Source organism: Dermacentor albipictus, unplaced genomic scaffold, assembly GCF_038994185.2.
Source record: "Dermacentor albipictus isolate Rhodes 1998 colony unplaced genomic scaffold, USDA_Dalb.pri_finalv2 scaffold_19, whole genome shotgun sequence".
In the NCBI taxonomy this organism is placed as follows: Eukaryota; Metazoa; Arthropoda; class Arachnida; order Ixodida; family Ixodidae; genus Dermacentor; species Dermacentor albipictus.
This window is the reverse complement of record NW_027225573.1, coordinates 1,483,015-1,498,490: the sequence shown is the minus strand read 5'-3', so window position 1 is coordinate 1,498,490 and position 15,476 is coordinate 1,483,015. Positions and strand designations below refer to the sequence as shown.

The following is a 15,476-nucleotide window of genomic DNA, read 5'->3' as shown; positions in this document are numbered from 1 at the left end:
TCAAGTATTTCTTACGATCCCTTCGTTGCATGTCCAAAACAATATATCATCCTTAGAACTTATAAAGCCATGTTTATATTGTCAGATAGATCGCAAAGGGGACAATTGACAGAAAACACAGAAATGTGTTTTTATGCAGACAACTTGGAATAAATGGCACAAAACCAGATGAGAAATGACACTAGACGACAGGACAAGTGCCTCATGTCGTCTACTCTTATTTTTCATCTTCATTTTTGCCATTTCCAAAAAGATGTACCTGTTCTACCTAGGCTGATAAGAGGTGATCCTTATGCAGATAATTTTTGAAACTTTAGTATGATTGCGTAACCTAAAGAAAGATCAGCGGATTTCACACATGTCGGGGATTAGGTTATAGCATAAGAATTTTTTGATATTTACCGACACGTCTTCACTTCACTTTTAGGTAGCTCCTCGCTCCTAGATCAACCGCCGCTCTGGACCCATTCTGTTGATCTCACTTCTTGGTTTGGTTTGGTTTGGTTTGGTTTGGTTTGGAGCCTGTAGATATAGCACAACCCACTACGGGGGATTGGCCATGAATCGGGCGGCAGTGGGTTGAAAAAGAATAAATACCTAAATAGGATTTTTTTTACTGAAAATGTTATAATAAATTAATTGTAATCGTTAATAATAATTTTCATGATATAGTTTCTTAAACTTAGAAGTTAATATTTTTGGTTTCTTGTTTTGGGAAATAAAACAGTAAATTTAGCATGGATGTCTCCTTGTTTCCATTATAAAATTATATATGGCATCACATACGTTCCTATTACAGTGTCCTAGTGCCGACGCCCCCAGAGACAGAATGATAGGAAGCGTGATGGCTAATCCAAGTTGGCGGAAGGGACCTTCTAGAAGTCGTTTTCTCAATACTCAATAAAAAAATGATCCATAGTTTTGGGTTCATTGCAGTAAAAACATTTAGGAGAAGGTGCCAAACCAGACCTGTGAGAATAGAAATTAAGCCGTGGTATTCGGCAACGCAGACGCGTAAATGAAACTTCAAATTTTCTTGTTGCACACCACCCGCTGTGCCAAGCTGCTTCGGTCGACATCTTCTTCATTTCTTTGTAGCTCGCTCCTTTAACGTTCTGTCGCCGACTTCCTCACTTGTAGCCTCTTGTTCTGCTTGTATATTCGGACATCTACCCAGTGGCACATACTTATTCCAGGCGATTGGCCAATAATGTTCCTATACTTAATGCCACATGCCCACCCCCAAGAGCAGTGGGATACGCTGTTCCCCAGCTCCCGACTCTCGGACTAGATTATGTTGGTCGAGAAAGTGATCGCAGCCAAGAAGGCGCATGGATTTCCGTGAAGAGGAGGAGGAGGAACAGGAAAAAAATCTTATTCTGGTCCTGTACAAGGTGTTACCACCTGCCTGGTTAGTCCCCTCTTGGAACCGGGAGGTCAAGCCTTCTAGCCCCATTACGGGCGTACGGACAGCCAGGACTTGAGGGATATGATCATGGAATCTAATCATTCCTAAAACACGATTCCGGGAAATGTCAAGGCCACACTCCCAGAGCATACGTTCAAGCGCATATCTCTTTTTAGCATGCTTTGCATATAATATTAATGTCCTGCAATGTCATACCATTCCTTTACTTGTGCAGGTGAATAATAAGACTGTGTTTGTAATTGCCTGAGTGTGTTTGCTTGTGCTCTGTTTAGACTACAGTGAGGGGGTGCACACTCTCTCCTTCCCATGTAGTAAAGTTTTGTAATTTCATTGTATGTAATGAGCCTATCTCTTTGTAAGTTCTCCAATCCAACAGAATCAAAACCATATGTAAAAGCGGCCCGGTCTGTAAGTTGGCGGGCTACGCTGTTGGCAGATTCATTTGGATTTACAGGAATGTCATCATGTGAACCAAGGTGTGGCGGTAACCAATAAACGTAACGAGTAAGATTTGTTTCTCTTATGTTAATTATTCTCGCAGCCGGTGGAGCAATCTTTCCCCTATTTAAAACTCTAATAGCCGTTTTCGTGTCACTATATATTTCTGTGAATACATCGTCTGTTAGTGCCAATCCCATGACAACTTGTTCAGCTACTTCAGGTTTGCTAGTGTAGACTATGGCGTAGTTGGTGCATTTGCCCTGGTGATCCACTACCGCCGCCGCGAACTTAGTTTGATCCTTGTGGGCAGCCGAATCAACGAAGTGGGCTCCTTTGCCCGCTTTATCCGTTTTCTTGATTAACGCCCTGGCTCGTGAAACTCCCCTGTTGATGTGATGCTTTGGGTGCATATTCCTGGGTAGCGGTGCGACAATTTTGTTGTATACGAATTCTTGATGAACTTTAGTGTACTGTGCTGTATCCGTAATGGGGTTGGTCATGACCTTGTGCAGGATTCACCTTCCCGTGCTGGTTGTAGATAGTCTCGCTACTTGTAATATTTCCTGAGCCTCCACGATCTCCATCCTCGTGTTGTGTATTCCTAACTTGAGCAGTTTTTCAGTGCTTGTTCGAATTGGGAGCCCGAATGCGCTTTTAACAACCTTCTTGATCACTGCTTCAAGCTTCTTGAGTTGAACCTGCGTCCAGTTGTACATGGCAGCGGCGTATGAAATATGACAGAGCACGAAACAGTTGATTAACCCGATAAGGTTAACTTATTTCATGCCCTTGTGCCTTCCTGCCCGGCGTCTGATCATCCTGCGCCCATTATGAATAGGGAACGACTCCTCCAAATCAAGCCACCCTTAGGCTCATGAAAGAAGTTTGTTTTCTCTCTTCCCAGTTGCACAAACTTAAGTTGCATCTTCCGAAACATTTCTAGTGATACATGCCCCGTTGAACACATCGAGGAGCCGAAGTTATGTGTTTTACGCCTACCCAATGTCACATACCCAGTGTGACATGCCACATTCCAGAAACTCACGTTGTCTATTCCGAAACATAGCCAGTGGCACATGCCCATTGCAGATACTGAGGAGCCGAAGTTGTGTGTTTCTCAGATGCCCGGTGTCAAATGCCCAATTCCACAATCTCAGTTGGCTATTCTGACACATATCCAGGAGCACATGCCCCGTTAGTGATATTGTGGAGTCCAAATTGCGTACTCGGACACATGCCCAGTGTCACATGCCCAACTGCACAAACTGAAGTTGTTTATTGTGACAAAGACACTGTGGCACATGCACCGTTGCACATATCAAGAAGCCCAAGTGTGTATTGGTACACACGCCCAGTGTCACACGCTCAATTCCACAAACTCAGTTGCCTATTCCGACACATACCCAGCCGCACATACTCAGTTGCAGATATCGAGGAGCCGAAGTTGTGTGTTTTACATATGCCCGGTGTCATATCCCCAATTCTACAAACTCAAGCTGTCTATTGTGACACACATCCGGTGACACATGCCCCATTGCACATATCAAGAAGCCCAAGCTGTGTATGCGTACACATAACCAGTGTCACATGCCCAATTGCACAAACTCAAGTTGTCTATTCCGACGCATATCCAGCGGCACATCAGACGATGCAGATATCGAGGAGCCGACGCTTTGTGTTTTACACATGCGCAACGTCACATGCCCAACTGCACAAACTCAAGTTGTCTATTGTGACACATACCCGGTGACACATGCCCCGTTGCACATATCAAGAAGCCCAAGCTGCGTATGCGTACACATGAATACTTTGTTTAGCGCAAAACGACAGACACAAGAAAGATGACAGGACAAGGCGCTTTCTTGTGTCTGTCGTTTTGCGCTAAACAAAGTATTCATGGATTCGCACCAATTAGCCCGCCAACGCAGTATGCGTACCCATATGCCCAATTCCACAAACTCAAGTTATAAGTTCCGACACAAACCTGGTGGCACATGCCCCATTGCACATATCTAGAAAACCCAGTTGTGTACTCTACAGATAAAAGCGGACGGGGAAACCGCGCAGCGGTAGCTCGACTGGTTAGAGCGTCGCACGGGTAATGCGAAGACGTGGGATCTTTCCCCACCTGCGGGAAGCTGTTTTTCTCATCAACTTTCATTGAAATTAATTTATCATTGAATCCAATTAGTAAATACAAGTAATTTCCTCTATGTTTTCCTTGGTGTCGCTGTCTGTTGGATTCTCATGATATAATTTTAAAAAGCGGGCCCCTCGCTTAACCCATTTTCTTCTCGTTTGCATATATCTCGTGTCACATGCCCAATTGCACAAACTGAAGCTGTTTATACCGACACATTGGCCGTGGCACATGCCCCATTGCACATATCGACGAGCCGGAGTTGTGTATATTACACATACCCAGTGTCATGTGCCCAGTTCCACAAACTCAAGTTGTCGATTCGGAATATACCCAGTGGCACATGCCCCGTTGCGGATATCGAGGAGCCCAAATTGTGTATTCGGACACATGCCCAGTGGCACATGCCCATAAGACTTGGATGGCGCTTTTCGACCATAGTTGGCCCTTGCGCCACGAAAAAGAAATTATCATCATCACCACCTCCACCACATACCCAGTGGCTCAAGTTACATAATCAGCGAAACAGAAACAGCCAGCATTAGCCAATTCGGGGAATTGGCAAATAAACCTTCATTTAAAAAAAGTTTTAATGCGCTTGTGTTCTTAGTGTATTTCACGCACTTTTGTATGTATGTATGTATGTATGTATGTATGTATGTATGTATGTATGTATGTATGTATGTATGTATGTATGTATGTATGTATGTATGTATGTATGTAGGTATGTAGGTATGTATGTATGTATGCAGCTATTGGAACTATTGGGGGCGGACTCCGCCACTGGAAAAGCTGGCGCCACTGTCGGCGTGACGTGGCATGAGGCATCACGTGGACACAGCCGCCGCGTCGGCTGTTTCGAGAGCGCCGAAGCGAGCTGGAAACGAAAGTTTAAAGTCCCACCTGCGCCGCGGTTCTCATTAGGTGGTGAAGCTTTACCGCTTTGGGCGTCAGCTTGATAACATTCACAAGCACTATAATAGGTAGTGGCTGCCTTTGGAGGCTTGCAGCAAAGTAGGCTACTGCTCGGTGCCGAAGTGGCGGACGTACGCATCGGAGCCCGGTGTCAACCTTATTCACACGTAGCCACAGGGCAAGGAGCTGCGTGAAGCTTGGATGGCGAAACTTAGAACCGGCAAACAGCCATCGGGTAAAACTCGGGCATGCAGCATGCACAGACGTGAGGAAGATTTATGCGACGGCACCGGGACTGCGTGATGTTCGGTGAGTAGCAGAAAACGCGCACTGAGACGCTCAACGCGGCTAATGTCATGACAAAATGCGGCTAATGTCATGACTGTTTGGTCTATGAACGTGTTGATGCTAGATACTGGCAAGTTCACTGGAACGGAAAGGGAGCGGTCATGTTTGTGTTAGGAATTATTGCACTTGATTACGAAGAAGAAGCAGAGTAAAATCGCACTTTGAGAAGACCAATAAACATGCAGTGTGATGCAACTTGAGAGATAATATTGAAATGTCCAAGAATTTAGAGGACAGAAAAAGATTGAATCGTCGCAACGACACATCACAGTCGCCGTAGGCGTCGAAGTCTCTATAACAAAGTTATTTTTGAACAGTTCCGATAGCGTCCACGCAACAGTGGTTGCTAGTGTACTATCAGGTGCTCATATGCTGCGGCCTAAAGCTCACGGAACGATGCAAAAACTCGCTCAGAGCGAAAGCAACACCTTGTGCGCGGACATGCATGCAGACGCGCAGTCGGTCGCCGCGAAGCTGCATTGAAGCTTCATTCTGTTAAAATTAAATTAAATTATGAGGTTTTACGTGCCAAAACTAGTTTCTGATTATGAGGCACGCTGTAGTGGAGGACTCCGGAAATTTCGACCACCAGAGGTTCTTTAACGTCCACCTAAATCTAAGTACATGGGTGTTTTCGCATTTCGCTCCCATCGAAATGCGGCCGCCGTAGCCGGGATTCGATGCCGCGACCTCGTGCTCAGCAGCCCAACACCATAGCCACTGAGCACCCATGGCGGGTACTCATTCTGTTACGCACCATTTGGTTATACAGACAGCCCACTATAAGAACATATTTCACATAGTTCACTCTCAGCATTTGCCTCCCTTTCACGCAAGAAGCCGGTTCGGGAGACTCCATCGCGGCGACCACGCGCAGTGGCGTTCACTGTACGTATTCGGTAAAATGATAGTGTCTGTAAACGATTCTCTGCTTTCAGTTTGCCTAAGATTACTATATCGACAGTGAAAAACTTCCTTCGTTTTGAGAGTACCTACATAAATGTCCAGGAGGGCTGCCGCGTCGTGGCTCTATTAAGCGCCGTGATTGAAACCTATGAGGAGCGTGCCGCGTGATCCCTCATACTATGCAAGGGAGGAGCTTCCGACAAATGTCGAATCCGCAACTCCTCAGCCTCAATATTGCCTATGCAGAATGTTTGCTTTGTGCACGACAGGGCTTGAAGGCGCGCTTGCGCTCATATGCTCCAGCCTGTCCGTGCTACGTGGTGCCAAACGGCTTTGTCCTGCACAAGCTTGACAGGCGGATAGTAGCCACATCCAACTTTTGATGCGCTATCTATAGCTCAATACGAAGCGAAGTTTGCCAAGGCGTCTAACTAGGAGCGGTCAGCGTGTGCGCGGGCTGACAAGCTTGCGGGTCATCTGACCTTAAGTTTCGCATGGCTTGAGGTTTTTTGAGTGTTCAAAACTAGTGGAAATTAGTGGAAACCCGACGGTTACGATACCAATAAGCAGGGTGGACAAAGTTTAATTCGTTCGTGGGCGGCCGTGGCCGAGCATGAGCCCACGATAGGCGGCTTCCCCAAGTACGTAACTATAGTCGACATTCGAAACCGCATTTTTGGTTACTTTTGCTAAATCTTTATCAAACTGCGTGAATAAGTATACACAGTAACTGTAAGAAGAAACGCACTCATTCAAACACCCTTCGTGATTGATGTAAGATAATGGCGAATAGCAGCCGCATATGGGAATCTACTATATTACGAGATAAATCGTCCCGAAAATATTGAGGAGCTGGCTTCTGCTGAAAACAATGCGTTTGAGAAAAATGCACTGTCTGTCTGTCTGTCCGTCCGTCCGTCCGTCCGTCCGTCCGTCCGTCCGTCTGTCTGTCTGTCTGTCTGTCTGTCTGTCCGTCCGTCCGTCCGTCCGTCCGTCTGTCTGTCTGTCTGTCTGTCTGTCTGTCCGTCCGTCCGTCCGTCTGTCTGTCTGTCTGTCCGTCCGTCCGTCTGTCTGTCTGTCTGTCCGTCCGTCCGTCCGTCCGTCCGTCTGTCTGTCCGTCCGTCCGTCCGTCCGTCCGTCCGTCTGTCTGTCCGTCCGTCCGTCCGTCCGTCTGTCTGTCTGTCTGTCCGTCCGTCCGTCTGTCTGTCTGTCCGTCTGTCCGTCTGTCTGTCTGTCTGTCTGTCTGTCCGTCTGTCCGTCTGTCTGTCTGTCTGTCTGTCTGTCCGTCCGTCCGTCCGTCCGTCCGTCCGTCCGTCCGTCCGTCCGTCCGTCCGTCCGTCTGTCTGTCTGTCTGTCTGTCTGTCTGTCTGTCTGTCTGTCTCTCTCTCTCTCTCTCTCTAACCGTTTTCCCCCAACTTGGACTACAGGGTTGTCTTTGGTCTAACGATTAGGGAATTTTACTGCTGTGATGAGAAAACTGGTCTCAAAACCAGTCGTCCCGCCAAGTTGGGTTACGGTTATGTGACATTGGGTATGTGTCAGTCATGAGTTAACCCGTTTCACGCCAACGTGTACGTGTTACAGGGTATGTAGCTCCATTGATGTGCCGCTCTTCAATTTCGCTCTTTGAACCTTCTTTGAAAAAATTGGGCATTGACCACTTTTTACGCACCTCTTCAACACCAACTTGAGTGCTTGGATATGTGCCCCTGCATATGTGCCTCTCCTCAACACTAAATGTTTAAGTTCTTTGGTGCTGGGCTGAATCAAACACGCGTCATATACATTCGTACAATCTTGTCTGAATGCATATTAACACACGTGGGGAGTTTGCTGCAGCGACTTCAGATGTAACAGCGTATCCAGAGGGAAGCGCGACAAAGCAGCCCGCTGCTTGACGTGTTTCGATGGTTGGAATAAGGTGTGAATACAATGTGGCCCAACAGCACATGCCATCACCGACCATGGTGAGGCTTGGATGGTCGGCCAGCAGCGTTCACCCTTGTTATTCTGTGTGTCCAGATATGTCGGCGCAGATGACGTCACATTGAAGAAGGGGATATATTTTAGTCACTTCTGAGACTTCTGAGATCTTCTGAGATCACTTCTGAGACCTTGGTTGCCAATCTAGCATCTAGAAACAAGGCGAAGTTGAAAGACAATGGTGTGGCTGCTTGCTTTTCTCTTAGAGTGAGTCGTCATTGAGTAACTTGTTTGACGCAATAAAGGGGAGGCAGGACGAACTCGTTGCCGCCAACAAGGCATTGGTGTTTGTGAATAGGGAATTAAAAAGTAGAACTGCCAAGTCGCAGCAATACTCCAAATTGAACAACATAGAGAAATCAAGGGCACCCCTTCAACCAAAGGAGAACATCGTGCTGCTATGTTGAAGCGTGTCCCCAGTGACAGAGGAGCTGTCCACCGTTTTCCTATTAAATCTCTCTGAGAAAAATATTGCTCGCTTCTCTAACCGGAACAAGAAAAATGAGTTCGTGCGTAAATCAAGGAAAGTCCGTCTATGTACTATCAGACTTCATTTCGCTTGTGGCTCTTATAATTTAACGACCAGTTGGCCTCTGAAAGGAAACAACATTTTTTTTAAGCTCTTGCCTTCACGAAGGATGCGCGTTGGCGAGTTTTTTGGACTGACAACTGTCAGATAAAAGCATGAAAGACCGCTTATAGTAGGGTGTATCGAATTTCTACTGAATCGGACTTGCATATTCTCTGTTAACTACCAATGTCGAGCTAACTGAGCGTACTTTTGGACCTAAGCTTTCATGCCTTTGCTATCGCCCGGTGAGTTCAACAGCACTCTTTCATCGAATCCTGGCAATACTTTGATTCATTTCATTGCATGCTGCATCCACAAAATTGTTATGCTATCAATACCTATATCAATTCACTTCAATTCAATCAACTTGTATTGATGAGCAAATCAGTAGTAAGCCTTCCGTTTCTCTACCAGGGGTGCGCTTTAAAACCACGGTGCTGCAATTTTGCTTCAGAGACTTTCCTTCCTTCTTCTCCGCCCTTGAACTGGCTCTCTTAACTACTACACGCAGAGACAAAGCAACAACACGCGCATTAGATCCCATAGATGAGATGAATATATACAATTATTATTAGGGTTATAATTATATTCGAGTGCTGATTGCTGTGCTATCGTTTGTTAACGAAGCTTTCCCTCAAGTCTAAATATTTTAAGGCAGTTTGTCGTGTGCGTATCATGGCCACGCACGCTTATATCGCCTTCCGTTTCTCTACCACGGGTGCGCTTTCAAACCATGGCGCTGCAATTTTGCTTCAGAGACTCTCCTTTCATTCCTTCTTCTCCGCCCTTAAACTGGCTCTCTTAACTACTACACGCAGACACAAAGCAACAGCGCGCGCATGCGATCCCATAGATGAGATGAATATATATATATATATATATATATATATATATATATATATATATATATATATATATATATATATATAAAATTATCAGTCTTAGCTCTCTTAGTATAGCCCTCTGGGCCGTTTCCTTTTTTTTTCTTCCGAAAATTGTCCTATTAGGGTTATTTTAATTACACGAAGGCATTTCGCCCTCGTCAGCCGCAGTCCGTGAGATAGTTATTCTGGCGGCTAGCTTCCCACGCTATGCGTGCCGCCCTCGCACTTGTTTAAGCTTTTCCTAGACGCTAGAGTTATACTATGTCCGCGCAACTTTGAGCGATCGGAAAGTGCGTTTTCCCCTCTTGGCCGGCGGAGAAGGGAGGCTTTGTTTCCGGCCGCAGAGCCCTCCACGTCTCAGTAAGGTGCCTGGTGGTGGCCTCGTGCGGACGGTGCCCTCTCGGTGAGCGCATATTCCCCCCCCCCCCCATCTTTTAAAAGGTTCAATACATACAAGCATTTGTCTCGCAAACAATATTTATTTCAAGGGAATTTTCCACGTCTCAATAATTTCTCGCGTCGTATTCGAGTGCTTATTGCCGTGTTATAATTTGTTAACGAAGCTTTCCCTCAAGTCTAAATATTTTAAGGCAGTTTTCCTAGTCGCTAAAGCCGCTCCAGTTCGCTCTTCTCCTCGGGTGGCCATTTTTCCAAGAAAGTATTTTTCCAATATCAGTCCGTTTCCACGTAAGTATGAAGCTCGGAGCAGGAGCTATGGCGTGTGAAAGTAACCTGGGGCCTGACGAACCAACCGACTGAGCTATCTTTCCGGGCAACAGCTAAGGGTCACGAGTTCAAATCACCTGTTATGTTCCTCCCCCCCCCTCTTTTTTTTCTTTCCTTTTATTGTCTTTTCCTTTATTTTATAACTGTATGGGAACCCTCCATAAAAATTATATATATCCTCTATTATGTATGGCCACATGTGCAGCTCATAAATGCCAGGTTCTCTAGCCGAGCGCCATCCGTGCGGTATAACCGAGCTCAGATTGGTCCACCTTGACTGATCAAATAGGCACCACTGTAGTTTAAATGAGGCGTACAACTCCTGCGGGACCCGCCGTGGTTGCTCAGTGGCTATGGTGTTAGACTGCTGAGCACGAGGTCGCGGGATCGGATCCCAGCCACGGCGGCCTCATTTCGATGGGGGCAAAATGAGAAAACACCCGTGTACTTAGAATTAGGTGCACGTTAAAGAACCCCAGGTGGTCGAAATTTCCGGAGTCCTCCACTACGGCGTGCCTCATAATCAGAAAGTAGTTTTGGCACGTAAAACCTCATAATTTATTTTTTTAATTTAACTCCTGCGGGGACCGTGGAGTATCCGCCTCGCGTGCAAGAGGACCATGGTTCAAATCCCGGTGCCGCGCAATTCTCCACCGGAAAATACAAAAAAAACCTGTATTGTGAAAATATCACAAACAGGCCTGGAGTGTGGCCTGATCCCGGTGACCAGAACCGCTAACGCATTCTCACATCTGAGCAAGATTGGCCACCCTGGTGGCAGTACTTGGCCACAACCTCCTATATGAATACAACAATCAAACCCCGGCCCTCAGTCGCCAGCAGCCGCGAAGCAACTGACCACGGCGGCGGTCAGATCTGTGACGCAGCAGAGGGTGCTAATAATACCTGTCTCCGGACAGGCCGCCATTGGAATCTGAACCTGGCCACGTTTACCGTTTGAACGTTGTCTAGTGAGGCGAGTCTAGCAGTATTATTGTAGGAATTAGAGGGTAGTAAATGGGATATAATAGGGCTCAGTGAGGTTAGGAGGACAAAAGAAGCATATACAGTGCTAAAAACCAGGCACGTACTCTGCTACCGGGGCTTAGCCGAGAGACGAGAACTAGGAGTCGGATTCCTGATTAATAAGGAAATAGCTGGTAACATACAGGAATTCCATAGCATTAACGAGAGGGTGGCAGGTCTTGTTGTGAAACTTAATAAGAGGTACTAATTGAAGGTGGTACAAGTCTATGCCCCTACATGCAGTCATGATGACCAGGAAGTCGAAAGCTTTTATGAAGACGTGGAATCGGCGATGGGTAAAGTCAAAACAAGATACACTATACTGATGGGCGACTTCAATGCCTGGGTAGGCAAGAAGCAGGCTGGAGACAAGTCAGTGGGGGAATATGGCATAGGCTCTAGGAATAGCAGAGGAGAGTTATTAGTAGAGTTTGCAGAACAGAATAATATGCGGATAATGAATAGCTTTTTCCACAAGCCGGTTAGCTGAAAGTGGACGTGGAGGAGCCCGAATGGTGAGACTAGAAATGAAATCGACTTCATACTCTGCGCGAACCCCGGCATCATACAAGATGTAGACGTGCTCGGCAAGGTACGCTGCAGTGACCATAGGTTTGTAAGAACTCGAATTAGCCTAGAATTGAGGAGTGAACGGAAGAAACTGGTACACAAGAAGCCAGTCAATGAGTTAGCGGTAAGAGGAAAACTAGAGGAATTCCGGATCAAGCTACAGAACAGGTATTCGGCTTTAACTCAGGAAGAGGACCTTAGTGTTGAAACAATGAACGACAATCTCGTGGGCATCATTAAGGAGTGCGCAATAGAAATCGGTGGTAATGCCGTTAGACAGGAAACCAGTAAGCTATCGCAGGAGACGAAATATCTGATCAAGAAACGCCAATATATGAAAGCTTCTAACCCTACAGCTAGAATAGAACTGGCAGAACTTTCTAAGTTAATCAACAAGCGTAATACAGCGGACATCAGGAACTATAATATGGATAGAATTGAACAGGCTCTCAAGAACGGAGGAAGCCTAAAAACAGTGAAGAAGAAACTAGGAATAGGCAAGAATCAGGTGTGTGCGTTAAGAGACAAAGCCGGCAATATCGTTACTAATATGGATGAGATAGTTCAAGTGGCTGAGGAGTTCTATAGAGATTTATACAGTACCAGTGGCACCCACGACGATAGTGCAAGAGAGAATAGCCTAGAGGAATTCGAAATCCCACAGGTAACGCCAGAAGAAGTAAAGAAAGCCTTAGGAGCTAGGCAAAGGGGGAAGGCCGCTAGGGAGGATCAGGTCACAGCAGATTTGTTGAAGGATGGTGGTCAGATATTTCTAGAGAAACTGGCCACCCTGTATACGCAATGCCTTATAACCTCGAGTATACCGGAATCTTGGAAGAACGCTAACATAATCCTAATCTGTAAGAAAGGGGACGCCAAAGGCTTGAAAAATAATAGACCGACCAGCTTACTGTCCGTTGCTTACAAGGTATTTACTAAGGTAATCGCAAATAGAATCAGGAACACCTTAGACTTCTGTCAACCAAAGGACCAGGCAGGACTCCGTAAAGGCTACTCAACAATAGACCATATTCACACTATCAATCAAGTGATAGAAAAATGTGCAGAATATAACCAACCCTTATATATAGGTTTCATTGATTGCGAGAAGGCGTTTGATTCAGTCGAAAGCTCAGCCGTCATGGAGGCATTACGGAATCAGGGTGTAGATGAGCCATATTTAAAAGTACTGAAAGATATCTATAGCGGCTCCACAGCCACCGTAGTCCTCCACAAAGAAAGCAACAAAATTCCAATAAAGAAAGGCGTCTGACAGGGAGATACGATCTCTCCAATGCTATTCACAGCATGTTTACAGGAGGTATTCAGAGACCTGGAGTGGGAAGAATTGGGGATAAAAGTTGATGGAGAATACCTTAGCAACTTGCGATTCGCTGATGATATTGCCTTGCTGAGTAACTCAGGAGACCAATTGCAATGCATGCTCACTGACCTGGAGAGGCAAAGGAGAAAGGTGGGTCTGAAAATTAATCTGCAGAAAACTAAAGCAATGTTTAACAGTCTCGGAAGAGAACAGCAGTTTACGATAGGTAGCGAGGCACTGGAAGTGGTAAGGGAATACATCTACTTAGGGCAGGTAGTGACCACGGATCCGGATCATGAGACTGAAATAACCAGAAGAATAAGAATGGGCTGGGGTGCGCTTGGCAGGCATTCTCAAATCATGAACAGCAGGTTGCCACTATCCCTCAAAAAGAAAGTGTATAACAGCTGTGTGTTACCAGTACTCACATATGGGGCATAAACCTCGAGGCTTACGAAAAGGGTTCTGCTGAAATTAAGGACGACGCAACGAGCTATGGAAAGAAGAATGATGGGTGTATACCTTAAGGGATAAGAAAAGGGCAGATTTAGTGAGGCAACGAACGCGGGTAAATGACATCTTAAATAAAATCAAGAAAAAGAAATGGGCATGGGCCGGACATGTAATGAGGAGGGAAGATAACCGATGGTCATTAAGGGTTACGGACTGGATTGCAAGGGAAGGGAAGCGTAGCAGGGGGCGGCAGAATTTTATGTGGGCGGATTACATTAAGACGTTTGCAGGGACAACATGGCCAGAACTAGTACATGACCGGGGTAGTTGGAGAAGTATGGGAGAGGCCTTTGCCTGCAGTGGGCGTAACTAGGCCGATGATGATGATGATGATGAAAGCAGTACAAACACGGTTGCATGCAGGAAGGGGTCCCAAAGTAAAAACTGCATGCTCGACCATTTACAATGAATTGTAAATCGGAAAAAAAGCGAACCTAACAATGCACAGGTGAAAAATTTTTAAGTGAATAAAAGGTGAAATGCCTTCACAGATGTGATGCATGATAACATAATAAAAAATACGTTACACAATAAAAGGAGTACAAAAAAGGAAAACCGCCAGAAAACAACAAAATTCAAGACCCTGGTATAACATCTCTTCAGGATAAATTTGAAAAAGTAAGCGCACACATTCAAACACAATGTCAAGTTAATTAGTAGAGTCATTTTGTGATTCAAATAGCTATTTTTTAAAATTGAAATTTAAAGATGGAAAGGGAGTTACACTGTTTTAACCCTCTCATGCATACGGGCCTCATATGAGGACACATATATATCCTGCCATAAAGGTCGTCCAGTTGCTTGCAGTGAGTCACTAGCCATATGGTGTCCTCATTTGAGGACATGCCAAGGTTTCTAAACTGTTACACAGATGGCGCTTCCTGTCCATGTTTTTTGAAGCGCCAGTCTCTAAAGGAGAGTAGGCTTGTTCGAGGTCACTGAACGTTCGTAGAAAAGAAAAAATAATTGCTCGAAAGGCTATGATGCTCTTGGACTGTAAAAAATATCTGCGCAAAGAGCAACCTTTGATCTATATTATCTGATTTTGTTGCCGTTTTTTTCTTGGCTGTGGGCTCGGTACAAGCAAAAGAAGAGGTGTCCTCAATTGGGGACATTATGCATGAAAAGTGTAGCCTTACCTGCAGCGCCACCAAACAAAAATGTACCCGCAGAAAGCCAGACCTGGGCTGAAAGCGCGTGTATTTTCGCGCGCTTTTCGTGCACGGTTGAGGCAGCTTTTGCGGGAGTTTTTGGGTGTGTATAAGCTCCCCATTTCCGTAGACCGTGGGAAAAACGATACTTTTCCAAGATGTCTTCAAAGCGATGACTGTCCAGAGAGGAAATCGATGCTCTTTTGGACGTCTCATCTTACTCTGATGACGATTCCGACGCAGATGATTGGGAGCAACTACTCACCGACCTTGACACTTCAAGCAGCTCAGAAGAAGAGAGTGATGACCGTGAGCCTGTGCGTGCTAACGGCGCTTCAACAAGCTCTGCTGCAAGGGCCCCCTCGAAGACATCTGCCGCACGAACGGACAGCACAGTGTGGATTGCCGACAAAGACGACTATGCAGGAAAGCCTCCCGATTTTCTTGGTGAGCATAGGGTCAACGTGCACGGTACACTTCCGATTGACTACTTCCTCGCCGAATTTCCAGACTCATTGCTGGAGCACATTGTTTTTCAAACAAATTTGT

The 15,476-nt window shown here is 45.8% G+C and overlaps 1 protein-coding gene across 1 annotated transcript in view; it reads right to left on the bottom strand.

Annotated features, from left to right (window-relative positions):
* The window catches only part of LOC139052148 (cGMP-dependent protein kinase, isozyme 1-like), a 455,731-nt gene that overhangs the window by 434,270 nt on the left and 5,985 nt on the right, over window positions 1-15,476 (bottom strand). The window lies entirely within an intron of this gene.